Source organism: Numida meleagris, chromosome 12 (assembly GCF_002078875.1).
Source record: "Numida meleagris isolate 19003 breed g44 Domestic line chromosome 12, NumMel1.0, whole genome shotgun sequence".
Lineage (NCBI taxonomy): Eukaryota > Metazoa > Chordata > Aves > Galliformes > Numididae > Numida > Numida meleagris.
In genome coordinates, this window is record NC_034420.1 from 12,200,656 (window position 1) to 12,220,832 (window position 20,177).

The window sequence follows — 20,177 nt, forward strand, 5'->3', positions numbered from 1 at the left end:
GGGGTCATCTTCACTGCAAAGCGTACTTGGAATAGGTGTTAGCAGATATCGTGATATTTCTTATTGCAGAACAAGCTGGTGTAAATAGGTTTGCTGGAAATGTTTTCTTTCACGTGCAAGGTAAAAAGTTCTGATTCCTTATGAGCATTAACACAAAATGCAAAGTGGATAAGGGTAGCATTTGTTAGATTTTAGCCACAGCTGTACTGCAGCATCTGGATACAGGTAAGGTTCAAGCTGAGGAATTTAACTTTGTAAAACCTGCAGCAGCAATTGCACATAAGCAAAAGAGAAAAAAAAACACCCAACGCTCAGTTCTACACAGCCTTCACTGTGCTGCAGCCACTGCCAAACCCCAACTTCCAGAGAGAAAGTCCATCCCAAATGTTCACCCCTGTTATGATTCACCCCGTTCCCAGCTCTAAGATATTTGGGGCTTTTCCAGCCCAGTTGGGGTCCCAAGCCAGCCAGCACATCTCAGGGGCTACCAGCAGCCTGAGCTTCCAAGGAGGGCAGCACGATGAGCCTATGGGCCCAACAGTGCCCACATCCCCTCAGCACCACCATGGCCCACACAGCTGGGACGCGCGTTGCAGATGGCCCCGTGCTGCCCCAATGGGAGCTGTGCTCTGCTCTCAGCCTGGCTGTGTCCCAGCGGCTCGCTGGTTGGCATTGCCCTGGGGGTCACCTCGAGCCATCTGCCCACCGTGCCCATCTGAGCAGACCTTCTGCTACTTCTGCCATGTGAGGAGGAGGCTGGATACTGCCAGGCTCCCTGCCGCTCGCCTCCGAATAAATAAACAACCAGGGAGCAAGGGGAGCCATGGCTCTTTGGTTCAGATGTGGTCTGGCAAGGTGAGTATTGGCACGCTGCTGGGAAAGAGCCAGGAAAGGGCCACCCCTGAGGGGCTCTGCAGTCAGTGCTGCTGGAGGGAAGCGAGGATGCAGTGGGATTATGTCCCCACGGCAGCACCAGCCTGTGGAAAGCATGAACCCCAGCTATGTGGAATGCTGGATGAGACTCCGGGGAGAATCTGTTCATAGGGTGGGTTGTTAAACCCAGGATTATGTTTTCTCAGGTGGGGATGTATCCCAGTGTGAGCCCTTCTAATGCATATCAGTGGGAGCTGAGCATAAAGAGCAGCTCTGCGAGGAGGGCTGGGACACAGCATCCAGCTCCATCACCAAACAAGGAGACATTGAGCACAGCCCTGCTCTGGAGAGAGGGTCAGGGGAAAGAGGAAAGAGGAAAACAAGGAATAAGCAGATGCAGAAAAGTCCTGAGTTCATGTAAGGCTGAAGAAACATAGACTGGATTGTGAGGAGCGAGAGCAGTCTAAGGCTCACTTCAGTTATTAATACAGAGATTTTACAAGCACACAATATGATGATGTTGCTGTGGTATCAGCACCATCACCCCCAGCCTCTGTAAACCTCTCATGGTCTCTCATGCAGTTCCAGGGTCTCTGGTTGCCTTCGAGCCTGGAGCAGTTCTTAAAAAACCTCTGCAGACGCCCCCCCCTTGGAAACAGGGATCAGGAACCAACCCTCCACCTGCATCTCACAAGCAGCATTCCCCACCCCAGCCCCTTCCCATCTTCATTCCCACCTGAAGATAAGCAGCTTGCAGAGCCTCAGAGTGCGATTAACTGCTGAAAACACACTTGCTGAAGAAGGGAGCATCATCTGTCAGATAAGGCTGGCAAAATCTGCGGGAGATGGGGGCTAAGATAGAAAGTTATGCAGCAAAGCTATGCAAAGGACCAGGCTGAGTCAGAGCCCCTCTCCAATAGCACAGTCACACTACTCAGACTGAGCTCCTAGGCCACTGCTAGCACAACTGACCTTCTGTCCTGCTGTCACCCGGTGACTGACAAGTTCATCAGCCACACTGCACACCAGGGAAATGATGGGAGAATTAATGGGACCCTTCTCCCCGACAGCTGAGAGCTGTGGCTGTGCGGTCATGGGCTCTCAGCCTCTGCGCTCTCAGTAATCAGGGCAAACACAGACTGAGTGCCCAAAGCAGGAGATGGCTGGGCAATAAGGGAGAACTGGGAGAACATCAGGTAGTGCCAGGCCATGGGCAGGGATGGATGGGACCGAGTTTCCCCACGTCAGGCTTTTGGTCCCAGCAGGTTAGCTACAGCCATCCTGACAGATGCAACTACCCAGCTTGGAGGGATTCAAATTAAGGGCAAAAGGGGTAATGCAACAGCAAACGAATGAATGCATCGCTCCTGGCTCACAGTCATGCCCAGATGCACGTTCCTCATCATTTGAGGATAATTAAAATGCATCATTTGCTTGTGTATGTGAGCGCACGTACACGCACAAGTGCACAGTTTACAACTCTGGAGAAGAAGACAACTGTAGGAACCATTTCTTTTGCTGCCTCTGGATTTTAAACTTGGGAAAGGGGGAAGGAAGATGGGAAAGGAAAGATTAGCACTTTTTCTATTTAACCTTGAGGGGAGAGGAAGGGAAGGCTGCTAAGAGCCTTTCAGTCCTGAGCAGGGATTTGGCAGAACACTATTCATGCAATTTCACATTTGCAAGGAGCAGGGCTTGTAGTGCTTGTGGCTCAAATCGGGACTCGGAGGGGTGGCTTTGCTCCTGTCCCCATCATTCAGCAGATTAATTAGCCGTTACTCTCATTTCCACAATGTAATTTCAGCCCAGATCTGCAGCAGCAAACTCTGAGCCCATCCCAGAGCATGATGCCAGCTGTGCCCAGCTCTAGTCCAACAACCATGAAAGTCCTATATGGCAGAACCCTCTCCTCCTGTACAGCACATCCTGCTATGTGCTCCCTGCAGAAGCTGGCTAATGTCCTTGTGACCTGACCTGACTCCCAGGAAACCACTTTGTGTTGACAGTGGTACCCAGAAGCTCTGACCACAACTGGCAGCAGTTGCACAAAACAGCACTGCATAAAGGATAGGACTGAGCTGGGCACAGCCAACAAGATTGCTTTGGATCTGAGAGACATTCACAAGACCCAATTCTTCAGTTACCCAGCAGAAGCACGCAGCTGGAGTATCTTCTCCTAAAGTGTGCACGTATTCTGACATTTTGTCCTAGACCCAAGACGTGCCTGCAAGCAGAGAAGGCTGTCTGAGCACCAGTCTGTGCATCAGGCTTGTAAAAGCTGTTTTGGCAAGCCTCTAACACTGTGTTAGTGTCTGTCAGTGGGTACAAAAGCACACGGACGAGATGACAGAATGCTGTTTGATCATTTTAAATTTGTGATGTTTAGGCGGTGGTGTATTCCCAGCTAGAAAATGCTAAGCCCAACAGTTACGTCCTCACTATTTTTTTCATGCCATCTAATCCACACTGGCCTTGCAGCCAGAGCACTGCCCTAAACTGCCACAAAGAGTTAGCTCTCCATTACGCGGCTCAGTGGAGTGAGGGGCAGAGACATCTGTGTGCACTGCTCAGCGTTACTCAGCACAGGATCCCCAGGCCTAATGAGCTTGGACACTGCACTGAATCCTGGCTGACTCCTGCAGCCCTGGTCTCCGGCTCATAAACCTTTCCAGAGTGCCAAGGCACACAGGCAGCCTCCTCCGAGGGCTGCTGCCTCCATCTCAGCCATGCCTGATGCATCACCAGGGCTACAAAGCCCACGTCCATAGCCCCAGCTGGACCAGGGCTGGCTCCATCCTCTAACAGCCTGCCTGCACTGCCTGCCTCTGTTCTGAGAAGCTGGGCGAGAGACAAGCCAGCAAAAGTCCCACAGGCTTTAGTAATATAGTGTCTCATTGCTGATTATCTTAATTATGGGTTCTCCATTAGGGACTTGACCAAGACTACCTGTGAGCTGAGAAATAGGCATCTTTAAGAGGCTTGGGGATCATCATCACTTTGATTTACTTCAGGGTTTAGTCCTCACACAATGCTGCCAGCAACTGGCATGGCTGTATTCTGAGTCTGTTTATAAAGTCTTGCAGCTGCACTGATCAGGAGCTGGGCACAAACAGCAAGCAAGAGAAGTCTGGGCTCTGTGCTGATGTGAGTGGCTCCGCATGGAGCCAGCTTTGTTTTTCCTTTTCAAAGACTGAGATCTTTAATTCTTTGAAAGCTGGGATGGGGCAGGAGGGGGAGAGGGACAATCCTGACCTTTGGATCCTCACATTGCTCACACATCACTACCAGCCCTGCCTGATGGTGAGATCTGCAGAGGCTGGCCAGAAACTCCCAGTGTTCAAGTGCTCATTAATTTGTCAGCATTCACACTAGGGATTTCATCAGGCTAAAACTAACGTAAAGATCATCTCCAGAGAAGCTACAAAACAAAGAGCATGGTGACATTTCCATCCTGCCTCCCCTTACTAGGGACCTTCTGCTAAACACCAGCTCCCAAAAGAGCCTGCCAAACCTCAGCTATTATCAGTCTGTCTTTCCACCGCTTGTCCCAGTGACATATTTCTCTCCAGGGCTGGATCAGCACAGCACCTGCTGCCTCGATCTGAGCTTGGGTCTCCTTCCCAGCACGCTGCCATGCCTTTAGTGCTGTCACCCCCGGGCTGTGCTCACTCCTCTCTGGTGCAGCAGCGGTGCAAGGCTTTGCCACTGCCTCTGCAGAAGGAGAAGAGCCCAGGGTGCAGATCTCAAAAAAAAGAGGCAGAGGGCATCGCCTGGGCTGTCACTACCACATGACATGAATGAAGGAGAAGCAGCCCTATATCCCTGCTGGCATTTTTTGTGGCTTGCTTCGCTCTCCTTTCCTGCTCAGGCACGCCTCTGTTTGCCGGTGGGTACCCAGAACAGCACCAGGCTTCCCAGCCCCTCCTGCCATCCCAGAACATACGACCGCACAGCTGAGCCACGCGAGGCCCCATTAGGAACGGGTGCAGATGGACAAGCTGGCTGCAGCAATAAAGATAGTTTGAAACCATTAAAAAGCGGCGAGAGCAAAATGAAGCCCCCTGCAGGGCTGCTGCCATTAGGAAAGCAACAGCAGCAGCAAACAAACAGAGGAGTGCATGGAAATTTCTGCCAAGAAGGTCCCGGTCAGGAAACGAGGCACATTCACAATGCAGCAGGAGCCAGATAAAAAAGCGATTCCGGCTGCAACTTTACCGTGGGTCTTTTAACCAGCGCGGATGTTTGATCCCACCACTTACATTAAAAGCGCGTAACAAAAGGGGCCATTTCCCCGTCCCCATTGTAAAAGTGCTGCGGAATCAGGACTGACTATTATGGGCAACTCTGCTTAAAGACATGGTTAACTGCTGCACTGAAGTAATAATCCTGCCGCTAAATCCAGAATTTAAATGCCCCAAGGGCTTAAGGGCTGTCAGGAGCCAGAATTCATTTCCAGAGGTTTTATTTAGTTGCAGCAGCAATTTTACCTGAGGGCGACAGTAAATTTGCGAAATACAGGACTAATAATTTAACAGAATTGGCTGCGGTATTTTTTTAAAGACGCACAAGCACGCACACACGGGGCTTGATGAAATGAGTTCTGCGCATTGCCCGCTCGCAGGTTTCATTTGAATGAAAATGATTAATGGGACCACAAAGAAAAAACACAGCGCAGCAACAAAACAAATCCGTGCTGCTTCCTAAAGGTCAGAGCAAACCTGCCTCCAGATTTGGAAACCGTCTCCTAGGATAACAGCAGGCATCTGCTGCGGCATCCACCTCCTGCCTCTCCCAGCTCATAGGCACTCATTTCCAGCACCCCAGGCGAGCGGCCAGAGATGCAGGACATGGTTGGAAGCAGTGATTTATACCGCCAGCTCTCTAATTTCAGAAGGCAACCTTTGCCTGTCTGTATATGAAGCGTTATTTGCAATCACAGCATCATAAAATCGTTTGAGGTGGAAGAGACCCTTAGAAGCCATCTGGCTCGACTCCCCCGCAATGAGCAGGGACACCCACAGCTCCACCGGGTGCTCAGAGCCCCTCCAGCCTGACCTTGGGTGTCTGCAGGGATGGGGCACCCACCACCTCTGGGCAACCTGTGCCAGCGCCTCACTGCCCTTACTGTAAAACACTTCTTCCTTGTATCCAATCTAAATCTCCCCTCTTCTAGTTTGAAACCATGTCCCCTTGGCCTGTCACAACAGACCCTGCTAAAGAGTCTCTTTCCCTCTTACAGCCCCTTTAGACACTGACAGACCGCTCTCAGGTCTCCTTGGAGCCTTCCCTCCTCCAGGCTGAACAGCCCCAGCTCTCAGCCTGTCCTCATAGGGCAGGCATTCCATTCCTTGGATCAATCAAGAAACTAAGAGATCTTTTACTCAGTACCTTGGTTCAGCTTGGAAGATGCTTTCCATCAGAGTAGAGCTGGGGACCCAGTGTTGCAGGCAGGTAGGATTCCCATCATCTGTAAGAAGGAACAACACCACAGCAGCTCATAGGAGCTTTGCCCCATTGCCTCGGCTCCAGGCATGAGCGGGGCAAACAGCCCTTCTGTTCTGTGCATCATGCCTGGTCGCAGCCCTGGGGTCACTGCTCTGAAGAAGTCTCCAAACTGCTCATTTGGAGAGAGGAATGAGCGGCGGGGAGATAGGGCCAAAGAAGTGAATTAAACTTCCTAATTGTGAGGTTCCCTTACAGGAAAACCTACAGGATTTAAAGCCATTGATAGCTCACCTCCTCTACTGTAATTGAGAAATATGTTCTTTTTTTTTTTTTTTCCATTAATAATTGGGATGGAACAGATGGTGAAGGCCATGCTTAATGAAGTATGTCCATTCAATTAACCCATGCCACTGGGGATTGGGCAATGCAAAAAGAATCACCTCCTGCTGCTGTACTGGGGTCCTCCTGCCCAAAGCCACACACCTGGGCAAGGACCGGGATGCTGCGGGCAGGGCAGGAGGCACAGGTTGGACCTGCAGAGCCCTGCTCAGCTGCTACTGCTGCTGCCTCTGAAGCTTTGAAAAGTAAGATCTGGTCTATGTGAAAATTACAACAGAGAAGACTGTAGGGTTCAGCCAACAGGGTGCCATAGCAAAGGGAATCAGCCAGCAGACTTTGGGGAGGGGAGTCTCCATTCGTGCCTCAGTTTCCCCATCTGTAGAGGTGAATATTTCCTAGTGCTCTGTGAACATCCCAGCGTGGGGTTTTCTGACAGCTTGGAAACCATCCATCAATCAGCACGGCTTCCTAAGGCAAAGCACGACATTTTGTTTCAGATCTTTGTCGGAAACAAAGTTTGGCTCCTTTAGAGGGGATAGACGACATTTGGAAACAGGCAAAACCACATAAACACTGCTCAAAAAAAAAAAAAAGTTTTTTTTGTGTGTGTGTGCATTCAACTCTAGCAGTACTACATTTACCATGAGAAACAGGCAAAAAGATACAGAGGCCTAGAATTGGATCAGCTGAATTTAGAGTAATTATTTATATGCAGGTAAGTAATTTCTCCCCAGTCCCGTTTTAGCTGTTGTGGGAATAGAGAGTCTTCAGGGCTTCAGCTGAAGAGAATTCATGTCATGGCAGCTGGAGTTGTTTTACCACTTTAACGGCAAGCCATTACTGATGCTTCATTCCCAAACGATGAACCAGTGCGTTTGTCCAAATGAATCGCTTTGGCGTTTGATTGCTGTTGTTTTCATTTTCGCTGTTTGTTCTTTAAGTAAGAAAAGCAAAAAAAAAAAAAAAAAAAAATTAAAAAAACCTTTTGAGTTGGGAGATTAAATTTTTGCGTTCTATTTTGGGGAATAAGAGAAAGAGAGAAATGAACGTGGAAGAAAGGGATTTGTTCCAGCAAGAAAACCACTAATTTGTCTGGGATTCATTGAATCATTCCTTTCTTTTTTCCTTTCCCAGAGCAGGAAGGAGTGCACTCAGCTGCTGCCCACGCTCAGTCGTGGTGTGCTATTGATCTCTATAGCACAGCGAGGAAAACAAAATGCTTCTACAAGAAATATCTATTCTCTGCAGTGATGCCTTTTTTTTTTTTTTTCGTTTTGCAAAAGAAAAAGAGCACAAACAAACAAATGTATTGGTCCTTGTGGCGGTGGGGAAATACCTATGGCAGTGATTCATTCAGGAATCAGATTTATGCAACCAGAGGACACCTCCCGGCTGCCCTGCTGGCCCCAGCTGAAGCGTGGCACACGCAATGACACATAACACAAAGTTCCCTTGGGGAACGTGCCAGTCAATCTGGGCACGCATGAGGGAGCACCCAAAATGCCCTCTGCCACTCAGCAGCCCCCACGAACCCAGGTGCCTGGGGTGTGCAGTACCCTGCTGGAGCTCCCTCGGCATTGAGCAGCAGCAGACACCTCCCAGGTTCCCCCAGCCCTCTCCCAAAACTCATCCTTCAGATATTCCCATTTTATGATCCAACTTTGTCTTCCCTCTCTCCATTACAAAGGAGAGGGATGACTCTTTTGAGCTGTTTTGTGGGCTCATTGCCTCCCAGCCCTACCACCCCTGGAACTAGTCTCTCCCTGGTGGCATCACAGACATATTTTCTGATGTTTGTGACTGTTTCAACAATGTCTTGAGCAAAACAGTTTCCAAGTGCAAGGCAAAATGACAAACTCTTGCTAGGCTTTCATAATGAATATTAAGTTGCCAGCTGGTGGAAATTCCCAACTCTCTCAGTTCTCTAGATCAGCCAAGACCAGGAAAGCCATTCCATTTTGACTGAATATACATTCTTTCTTTCTTTTTACAACAATATCAACAAAACGATAATTGCAAAAAATGTCATCATATGTGAAACTCTGTATTTTATCAACAAAATGTACTAGGTCATAACTCATACAGGATACAGGCTGCAAAAAAACTGACCGGGTTCACTCATCGATGTGCATGGCAGCTGTTTCAGAGAAGCATCCTCAATCCTGCCATGATTCATTCTGGCCTGAGAGCAGTTCTGGATCTGAACACTCTTTGGGTTTTGGAGACACTCTGATCTATCTTCAAATCTGCTGACCTGGAGGGCACAGCTTGTCCTCCGGAATGTTTCAGCAGCAGGAATCAAATCATTCCACTCTTTCCTAATGCGCCCAACTGGGATGCCACAGGTCAGTTGCACTGACATAACTGCTGACTGTGACTAGTGCAGGTGGCTAACAATAGGACTTGAGATAAAAGGATAATTTTGCAGCTCTAAAGTGAAGGCATGCTAGATTAAAAAGTAAATAATCTGCAGCCTTTCCAAAATGCTGGATTCCAGGATCAAATCTCTTCATCCAGTTGTCCATGCCAAGGCGCAATGGCTGATGGGCAGGTGGAGCTGCCTCTTTGCCCAGGGTGCTGGTCTTGGCCGAAGCAAAGAAGCTGTTTCTGCGTTTGTATCCTGCCCGTAACAGCTCCGAGGAAGGAATGCTTTCTGACAGCTTGACCACCTCTCGTGCTCACAAGCTGCCTGCCTCGTCATTGGCAGAGTCCTCAAGCAGATCCAGCTGCCCAGACAGAGCTGGCTCGTACTTCGGAACGTGGCAGGCAGCCAGAGCAGCAAAGAGATGTGCTGGCTTTTCCCTGCACAATCCCCTAACAAGGAATCCTGATGTTCATGGGCACAGCTTTCATTCCCTGGGTCCCACATGCCATCGGGCAGTGACTCTGATCATCTCTGAGACTCCCCTTAGCAGAGAACAAACAACCTTTTTTCTTCCTTATCTCTTGGGATGAATACATCAGAAAACATCATTAAACAGAAGTTCGCCTGGACTGGAGTAGCAACTCCATGCCATAGGAGATGAATTCTATCCTTGCTATTTTAACATCTGTCCCTGTCAGGATATGTGCCTTTGCTTAAGCATCCAAACCAGATGCCGCCAGGGGCAATGAGCCATGCTGAAGGTGTTTACCCATTTGGCCACTAGGGATGAAAACATAATATTTTTATTACTTCTAGCTGTCCTACCTGCTTTGACCCAGATGCTGAGCACAGGTCATCTTCAGATGTTACACTCTGCCCAGATATACCTCACATCCCCTTCTCTTAGGATGCCCGAGTTTTACAAGAGCTGCATATGTGACTGCTCCCAAATCCCTTTCAGACACAACAAACAGATTAGCACAGACAATTTAACCTAGAAGTCTTTGCTAACGATCCTCACCTGGAATGGTGTGGACAGAAGCAATCACAGTTTAATGGCACAAGCTACAAAACATTTAATGTGCCACTGGGCAGCAGCCATTTCAGCTGGATGGGAAAGACTCAGGCCTGTAGTCTCCCCAGAATTCCTACCACTTCCCATCTTGGTGAATTCTGGAATAGGATGGAGTTTGGGAAAAAGTAAGCAGCAAAGATCAACTAATTTCACAGGCAAAATGGTGCTGCAGCTTGCCACAGAGAGTCCACAGTTTCAAAACACAATTAAGTAGTTGCACATCAACAAGCTTTCCTAATTGCTGCAAGGAGCAATTCAATTATGTTTTCAACATTGAAATGAGTCATTATCAGTCTATAGGGGGAAATTCTGTTTGTGGGGTCGTGTTTTTTTATAGCATGTGCTATCTTCTTCCCAAAAGTTAGCTATTTTACTGCTGACAATATTCATTTTGGATGGATTCTTCCCTTAGGAACTAAATGGAGCAATTTCTAGTTATAGGAACATTGTTCTGCTGTAGATCAGAAAAGCCCAAAGGCATACTCTCCAATTTGGGGTTACAAAAACAGAAATTTAAGGTCCCTTCTGCCTTATGAAATTCAGCTGCTTCATAATCAGGTGATAGGTAATCATCCTCGTACTCTCACTTCATTGTAACTCTAGTCTAGATAGGACCCTAAATACAAGCAGCCTAGTACCCCAGCTCAGCCCAGTGACAGCTGCTGTTCAAGAAAGAAGCAACTCCTGTTATGAAAGCAACTGGGATGAAAGGTGACAAAGATATTTTGAAGATGCTCTGAATAACAGATGCTGGAGGAGTTAAATACTCATTGTATCCTAGGAATGGAAGCACCAGCTTGGGTCTACTTGTAGGGCGACTGAGAAGAATTGAGAGCTACAAGAACACTTGAACCTTTCTCACAGAGAGAGAGCTTCTTTTTTATTATTCCTACAGTGATTTGGAAGCAAGATGACTGCAGAGAGGTGAGATTCAGAAGCACTGAATAAGCTGTGTTTTGAGAGCTGTGGGTTAAGCAGCACTGATTTAGATGTTCCTGCCCACATGGTAGTTCAGCAGAGGTAGCAGGTTGCAGTAGCCGCTTGGTAATTGACCTGTGGTGATTTAAAACCTTAATTTGTTTTCATGCTTCCTGATTTAAAGTAGCATGTACACTTGAGCATAACTGTCTTCAGACGGCTGAGCAATAGTTTAGCCTGCATTCCTTAGGAAACAAGGCTTAACAGAGCATATAAACACCCCTAGTAATTCTTAAACACACTGGCCATTTTCAGGCAAGTTTGATGCAGGGCTCAGAGTCCCAAGGTTTAGAGCATTCTCATAGGTTTTGTGGAGAGCCAAACTCTACTGTTACTTATTTTGAGAGCTGGGGTTGGCAGAGCCCTGAGGGTAGTCCTGGCTTTGGTGGGCACATCACAAGGGAACAAACTGAGAAGAGGACATCTCTTTTACTGTGGGGCTGAGTCACAGATAAGAAAGACACTGAAATCGAGGTTGTATTGGACTTGCTGCTTGTAAAAAGTATTGTTATGAATTAGTTGTGTTATAGCCGTGGCTTCTGTGACATTCCCTTTACATACAGCCATTGATGACACAGGAACAAAAAGCCATTTCCAACCACAGACAAGCAGAGGGTGCAGCAGATCTGCCTGGTGCTGGGACACGAGGCACCTACAGATGGGGAACAAGGCTCCCTTGTGATCTGTAGGCTCTGAACAGCAAGCGTGTCACTCAGCTCCAGTGAATCTTCCTCAGTTTAAACCCTTACTGAGCTGGTTTACTGAACGTGCCAATAAGTGGGGAGGGCTGTGGACTGGATGCAAGGTTCAAAACTTGGCTCTCCTATGTGTCTGCACTCCCATCTGCTTTCAGCTCCCAAAGTTTCATCTTAAATTTCAGGCTTTGGCTGGCTTTCAGTGGCAAAGGGCTGCTGGAAATGAGCTCTGCTGCTTATCTGCACAGGCTAAACCTGCAGACACTCATTTTCACAGACTGCACTCTTACCAGATGAGTTAAGTTCCCAGGATCTAAAAGGCAGCTTGGCCAAGCAAGAACTCCTATAGACTTCCAGAAACATAACGTATTCCTCCTTAGATAGTTCACGTCACCACAACAGGGATCAGGAAAAGCCCAAGAACACTCCAGAATGATTACATTTTTGAAATCAGGCTGTGCTGCCTCTGAGCACAAGATCTGGTGAAGCCAGTGCCTGTCCTGCTTCATGGTGACCTGATCCCAGCACGACCGGCAAGACACAGCTCTGGGCATGGGGCCCAGGGCCAGCAGGGGAAGTGCCACCCGTTAATCAGATGTCTGGAGTTTACAGAAATAGCTTTTTTTTCCCCGGGAATAAAACATGACTTTGAATAAATGTTTTATCCCATTGCACATAATGAATGGCAGTGAATGTGATTTGGGGACCTGTCAGAGCGGGGAGCACAGACATAGTACATGCACTGCAGACAGGATTAATGAGATTGTTTAACTGAAACTCAGGGAATTGAGATCACTGTTAATTTTAATCCCCTTTCCTCTTTCTTCTTCTTTTTTTTTTTTTTTTTTTTTGGTTCTTTTATATTCACCTTCCTGTGTGGCTGATAAAATGGGGCCATCAAACTGTTTATCAGAAACTCTTGGAGGAGCCAATCCATATGCAGCAGCATGGAAGTGAGGAGGCATTCACTGCCTGCCATTTCCAGCAGATTTAGCATCAGGCTCAGCTTGCAGCCCAGCAAACAACACTATTTACTTCCAGAAGGAGTAGTGGGAAAGAAAGAAACAACAAACAGATCTCCAGACCTGCAGCTGCTTGAATTGGTCTGGTTTGTGGCAGCACCGCTGTTTTTCATCATTCTCCATGTAATTCATATTGGATGTCAGGGGTATGGAGAACTGTCACTCCTGTGTGGATCAGAGCAGCTCTCACCCCATGCTCACCAGGGAACATAGTGCACCTTCTGTACCAGCATGGGGGAATAAGGGCAGTGCTCAACGTGTTATCTCCTGTCTGACTGCTAGAGCCATTTTTAGGAGGGGATTGCTCCACTTTTTATTAAATGCTTCAATAGGCAGAGAGCATTCTGTTGGCAGGTTGGTTTTCTCCTTCAGGAGGAAGGTGCTGCCCTTTGCCAGCTGAACATCCCCTCTGTGAGGCTTGGGGAGAGGCTGAGAGAAGCCTCCTGTGTGGTTCCACCTGGTTTGTTCAAGCTACGGAGAAGCTTGTCCTGGCCAAGGAGCACTGTGCTATTAAAAGAGCAGAACAGCAACACAGCATCATCTCCAGCTAATTGTTTCATCAACTTGGAGAACAACAACTGCTTGCTAAATAAGGCGCTTCTTTTCTGCTTTGCAATTGTGCTCTGCTGCCTGCCAAGGGAAGCTCTGCCTCTGGAGGCTTCTCCGGGCCTCTGGAAACGGTGTCTTTGGGTTTAGTCCAGAAAGACAAAACACAAAACCAAGAGCTGCAACCCAGAAGAAGAGACAGAAACTCTGTGGATGTTTACCCCACTCCCACCTAAGTGAAAACCACAGAACTGCTAAGCAAGCTCTGACTTGAGAAGAAGAAAAAGAATTAATGAAACTTATTTGCTGTGTCTGCATCAGAAAATGTTAATGCTCAGCTAAAGAACAGACACTTGAGAGTTTCCTCCAATAAGTTTATGTTTTCAGTTGCTTTCGGAAAAACAATCACATTTGCATATTTTTACCAAAATATTGAGAGTGCTTCAGTCTTTCATTTTGCAGGAAACTGAAGCAATCAAGCCAGTCCTGCAACAGGATTTGAGAAGAAACAAAAAGCCATTTAGAATAGGTTACTGCTATCATAATGAACTGAACTGGCGAAGAATCTTATTCTTTTCCCATCCATGAGTTATCCAGGATCAAACAGAAGGTAAGCACCCATTAGTTAAAGTACACGCTCAGACATGTTGTCTTCCTTTGTCTCAGGCTCTGCTCATTGCAGTTTTAAGCATCAACAGTAAAACATTTCTGCATTCCAAAGCCAGACTTTTTCACCCGTAGATCTTTTTCTGAACACACCTCCTTTTAGTGCTGGCATGCCCATTTGTGTGCTGCCTTCAAATTTTGTATCTATTCAAAGTTTCTATCTATATAGATCACTGAATCGTACAATCATTAATGTTGAAAAAGGCCTCTAAGGTCATACAGTCCAACCGTACATCTACCACTGGTGCTGCCCACTAAACCATGCCCCTCAGTGCCACATCTCCACGTTTCTGGAACACCTCCAGGGACGGTGCCCCCACCACCTCCCTGGGCAGCAGTTCCAGTGCCCAACCACTCTTCCAGAGAAGACTTTCCGTAATATCCAACCTGAAATGTCTATCTGTGCCCCATCCTCCAAGCAGGTGACCAGAGAGGGAGCAAGGCCAAATGTCAAACATCCCTGGGTGCCAAACTTGGCATCAGTGTTACTGATCTGTTGTTAAAAGTAAAGGTTCATTAGATTATGCAAATAGCTCCAAATCTGCGATCTGAAATTTCTATAGGAGGTCACTCAGTAAAGCTAAGGATTGAGGTCTCCTTGAGGGATGCAAGAGGAAGGAGCAGACATTTCTCATTCTTGCAAGAGAGATGGGAAAACACAATGGAGAGACTAGGGCTACCCCTGACCCAGGCAGCCTGCTCACCAGAAGCCCAGGGGACACTCAAGAGAGATGTCCCCAAACACCAAACACAGCCTGGACAGTGTGGGTAGTGCCAAGTGAAGCCGGGCTGCCAGATATTGTGTGTGCATAGAACAAGGCAGTCATGATGAGGAATTTCTCTCCTTCAGTTATGATTGACAAGAAAAGGAATAAGAAGATAGAAGCTGAAAAGCTGTGTGCAGTAACCTTTCCCTTTGTCAGAAATGTCAAACCAATTCCTAACAGCTCACTTTAAAATGCATTTTACGTCCTCTTTTTGACATCTTTCCCACCTCCCCAATGTTGCCAGAAGATACAAATTCTCTCTGACAGCCAGAAGGGGAAGGGAAAACAAGAGAGAAAATTTAAAAAAGGAAAACAAATCTCTGCTTTTTATAACCATCATAGCGGACAACAAGACTTGGTATAACACAGTTATTGACCAATCAGGCATGAACCACCTTCTCCATGCAAAAAAATAGCATTAACCAGGCAGAAACATGGTTACTTATCCTAGCAGGACACAAATTTTCTTGTCCTATTTCCCTGCTAAACGCTGATAGTGCTTTGTAAAATAACATCAGGTTCATTTTCTTAGATTTGTATTGCCTTTCTGTTCTCCCAAAGCTCCTCCTTTCCTTTTCTCCATCATGCTGTACTGCAGAAACCCATGTCTTTGCATCAGGAAAGCTGTGTGAATGAATGAAGGTGCATGTCACGCAAAGACAGAAAAGAAAAACAACAACAAAAGCCAAACACCACACAATAAAGAGCACAGGAAGAGGTTTTAAAAACTCTCGCATCGGCATTTTGCAACTTAATAGGTGGACTTGCTTAAAAATTAGATATCCCGCCTCATTAGCCAGCCAGACTTCCACCATGCTCGGCAAGGAGAGAAAGAGTAAATCAGAATGACTGACCACATCTCCTTTACTAAGCTATTTTGGGATGGACTAAGTCATTGTCTGAAGATTAGAGAACTAGCACGGACCAGATATCCAACTCATACACAGTTATAGGGTAAGTGTGCCCAACCTTAATTGCATGGCACAAGGAAGGATAGGTCCAAAGACTAACAGCTGGTAATAGTTACCAGTGACAATTTCTTGGCTTCAAACCTGTGAGAAAGGACAGGCCCAGAGAGAGAAAACACTTGCTGAAATTCACCGAGAAGGTCATTGGAACTGCTCAGGTCTTTCAAGCGCACTCCAATGTCCTGAATAAAACATGTTCATTTATCATGCAAGGAACGAGTTTTAGGAAATGACAGCTCAAAACCCACATGCAACAAATAAATAAACCAGAAGAAAAGTGTGACCTTCCATTGGCACTTTTAACCACAGTTTCATTTATATGAGCAGAAGTATGCCAGTTCCCCCAAATTCCTGGGAGTATTTGGAGTAGGAAAATGCAATCCTGTGGGTTTTCAATAGCTGCTTGCTTTAACACAAACCCTAAGCATAAAGCCTTATCAATGACTGCATTACTTAAGCAAACCTATAAGTCTCACTAGAACTGGCGCAAAAAACTGTAGGAACAGAAGGACTTCATGCTGCACAAAATCAGTACTGGCTCTGGTCTAAGCTATGGGAGATTCTTTGTCATTTGCAGCTGCCCTGAGGACAGCAGCCAGTGTTAAAAAATGCCCTTTATGTTGTCAGTGTGGAAAAGCCCTCGCAGACCTGAAAAATGTTTTCATCCATATGCCACCGCGTCCCTTCGGACTCCCTTTTAACTTCAGCCACTTCCTCAGAGCAAGAAATAACCGCCAGCCGAGTCAGCGCTTCCCCTCCTCTGAACACTCGGTGAGCACAAACCTCGGCCCGCTCTCACTTATTTCTTGTGTTTACCCAACGGATCACGGCAAAGAGGGGAGAGGAGGAAGAAGTTTGTAATAGGTAAATAATCAATAGTGACATGCCATCGCTGCCTGCAAGGCGATCATTAGCGGCTCAGGAGGGACCGCGGGGCTCCTGTTTGCTCGGCGGGCGGTCGCCTCCTGCAGAGCGCTGAGGCTGCAGGACACGTGTCAGCAGGTGCCTCTTCTGCTGCTCCTGCTCCAGCCCAGGGAATTCAGCACGAGTCAGGCAGCTAAATTACACCTCTGGGTTATTATCTGTGGTATTAATTACCGCGTTCTCCCTAATTATCCTCTCTTAACACACTCCGCCGGTTTGCGGGAACAATGCAAGGTTGGCAAACAGTGGCATTTAAAAACGATTGGGCCAGAGGCTCAGCTGATATAAAGCAGCACAGCAGGTTTATGGAAAGGTCAGCTTGTGCTGGAGCTGGAGTTTACCCACCGTTTTATGAGGCTGTGAGTTGAGTTTCAGTGAGGCTGACGTGTCCTGGGCAGCTGGCTGGAGTGGAGACAAACTGTTTGGATCCATCATTCTCTGGTCTGCGTTGTGACCATGTGCAAAGTGCCGTTCCCCTAGCACAGCTCTAGTGTCACCTTCTGACCTGCAATAAAAAAAGCACAACACAATATCGGCATCTGGAGTCAAAACTTTGCTTTTGTCTCCTGTTCCACCCCGCAGCCAGACTTGGGGAACCCGGGGATATTCTGATATATTTTGGGTGTCTGTTCTGTTCTTTAAACAACCAGACCTCTGTGGACTGACATTCAGTTCACTGACGTACATAAAATCATATTTACATCAGAAGACACTTCAGATATGTCCGTCCTTATCTTTGTGTGCACTGTCCCCAGGCTGGCACACTGCTCGGCTGCAGCATCTGTCTGAGGGACACAACCCAGCTCCTCAGACCCAGCTACCTCTGATGTGGTGGATATCTGATCAGTACAGCCTCGGTGGAACCTTTAGTTGGAGCCTGGATGGATTCTGGGGACAGAACCACCCCATAGGGAGGTACGCATCCCCCCATCATATAACTATTCCTGAAAAAGCATGAATATTCAGCTAAAATGTACTAAAAATAGAAAAAATCTACAGTCTGGAGTGTACCCTCTTAGATTGTGATCTTTCAGGTGGTCCATCACACACACGTGTTCACAGCCTCTGAGCAGCTCCTCTGGCTGTGGAATATTCTCTTCCACGTCACTCAGAATGTGTGCATCTCTTTTGTTCTCACTTGATAGCTCTACAAGTCACGTCTAACTGATCTTCTGTCCTGCAGAAGACATGGCATAAAAAAACAACAGCACTGGATGATAGAATCATAGAATCAAGAAGGTTGGAAAAGACCTCTAAGATCCCCAAATCCAACCCCACCAACCCATCCCCACTGACCACGTCCCTCAGTGCCACATCTCCATGGTTCCTGAACACCCCCAGGGACAGTGAGCCTCCACCTCCCTGGGCACCCTGTGCCACTGCAGCACTGCTCTTTTGGAGAATAAAATGTTCCTAATATTTCTGAAGACAGAGACGGACACGGAAAATGTCACCCAACTTTCTATCCAGAGCTGACTAAAGCTCCATCAGTGCTCGTGACACCACCCATGGGAGAGGAAGCACTCTGCAAATATCACCAGAGCACAGCTTTCATCTGCCTCCACAGTTCACAGTTTAAAAGAGAGGATTCTGAGGAAGCCAGAAAATACAGCTCCAAGCAGGCAATATATATCTTGTAATGTATAGAGAGAAGCAATAGAAATCCCATTTTAACAAACTGTTCTCCAGCTCAGAGAGTGAAATCCAGTCTGCTGAAGGTCACTGCTAGCACTGTGTCTATCATTTAAGTCCCTCTTAGGCCTGTAGCTGTCACAAAGGTCACATGCTGTTGGAATTGTTTATCCTGATAGAAGATTTGTGTGTTTTCCAAGAACAAATTGTAGCGGCTGAATTTTTAACACAATCCCTACAACAGAATCAGGGCAATATGAGTGACACTCATCTTTCTCCATAGGAAAGAGTCAAGGCACAGTTAGGGCAGTCGTGTTACAATGCCCGAGAAACAATCTCTGCGTGAATTCATTAATGACAAAAAGAAAACTGCCCAAGAAAGCAGTAAAAAAATAAAACAGGAACATAGACAAAGACCCTCCAACCCCTCCTTGTAAGACCCTTCAATGGCTCTGAGCTCTCTCTCCGAAAGTAGCACTGCCTTTTCACCAGCAGTGTTGTATCACAAAGGTGACCTTCTCCGTGCTGCTGCAAAATATTCAGGATGCTCAGGCTCGGGTCCTGATTCCTACCTGCGCTGCACTGGGCCATTTCGGGTAGTCCTACTACCCACTGCAGTCAAAGGAAATCTCTGCACCAAGCCAGAGTAAATCTAAGTTCTCAGGGCCTCCTGAATTCGGCTTTTTGTCCAGAGGAGAGTGTGCAGGACGATGTTTATGCTGATGAATAGATTGGCATTAGAGCAACAAGGTGCGAGAGATCCAAATCCCTGCTGCTGTTAATATACATGAGTCACTACCGCTGCGTGAGCCAAACATGCTTCCAAATGGAGCTGCAGTTTGTCCTTGGTTGTTTAGCTGGGCAAAGGCAAGTTTGCAAAACTTCATTTTTTTCAGTGATTCAGTCCCTTGACATAATAAAAATCTCTGTCTCTATCTGCTTACTGGGAAACATCAACCAAAGAAGGCTGTTGTGTGTTTGCATTTTATTAATAGTTTACAACTTGAATTTTTCTTCTCTTTTTTTCCTGCTGAACTCAGAGAAAACTACAAATATACATACATATGTACATATATAGCTGCCAAATAGTTTTCTTGGAGGAAAGCAGAAAAGTGTGAATAATGGGTTCTGAAGTATGGATAATTAACAGATCAAATACCCCAAGGACCGGGGAATTTTTTCATCAACTGCAGATATTCTCCTTTCCTATTTTTCTAAATAAATTATGTGTACCCTCCAGGTACATTTCTTCTCCTAGTTCACATAATAAAAATAGAGGTGTCTACTGTGGGGGCAGGGGAGGTTACTTATTTGTTTTAATTTAATGCTTCTGACAGTGAGAAAATGACAGCCCTGGCTGCAGTTAGGAGTCATATGGGCAGCTGCTGCCCAAACCTCCTGACCATAGCACCTCTACCACGGCATCTCTACTCCTACACTAGAACGTTGTTCAATTTAGTCCAGCAATGCCAAGCTAGAGAAGTTTGCCATTGCCAGCAGGATGGTCCCTGGGTGCGAATGGCTGCAGCCCTTCCCTAGGGTTCCAAGCCATATTCCAGCAGGTTTTTGAAAAATATTTCCTTACTTCTCATTTATTTATTCTGCTTCTTGGTATATCCGTAGCTAAGAAACACTCAAGCCTATAGTAACATGCAACCAAAGAAATTTGCTTTTTACCCAAAGCAGGACAGGGACAAAACACAGGAATGGATCCTTTCCCCTCCTCACACAGCTGTTTATCTGCCACTAGAGTCACTCACCACCAGTCCACAGCTGATAGATGCTCTGAAAGATGTGTGCTGTTTGCTTATACATCTCTGGAAATAAATGACTATGGGAAATAATGGCTCCTCACTGGGGTGTTCAGCTGCTGATTTGTGGA

General features: G+C 46.8%; 1 long non-coding RNA gene across 3 annotated transcripts in view; it reads right to left on the reverse strand.

Moving 5' to 3' along the window:
* The window catches only part of LOC110405145, a 111,224-nt gene that overhangs the window by 30,997 nt on the left and 60,050 nt on the right, over positions 1-20,177 (reverse strand). For 2 of the 3 annotated variants that reach the window (XR_002442700.1, XR_002442701.1), the window contains exons 3-5: positions 17,675-17,840; positions 17,009-17,168; positions 6,262-6,340 (exon numbers count right to left, since the gene is read on the reverse strand). This is a non-coding gene — a long non-coding RNA (uncharacterized LOC110405145). The remainder of the gene's footprint in view (positions 1-6,261; positions 6,341-17,008; positions 17,169-17,674; positions 17,841-20,177) is intronic. The other variant, XR_002442702.1, reaches the window with a different exon arrangement.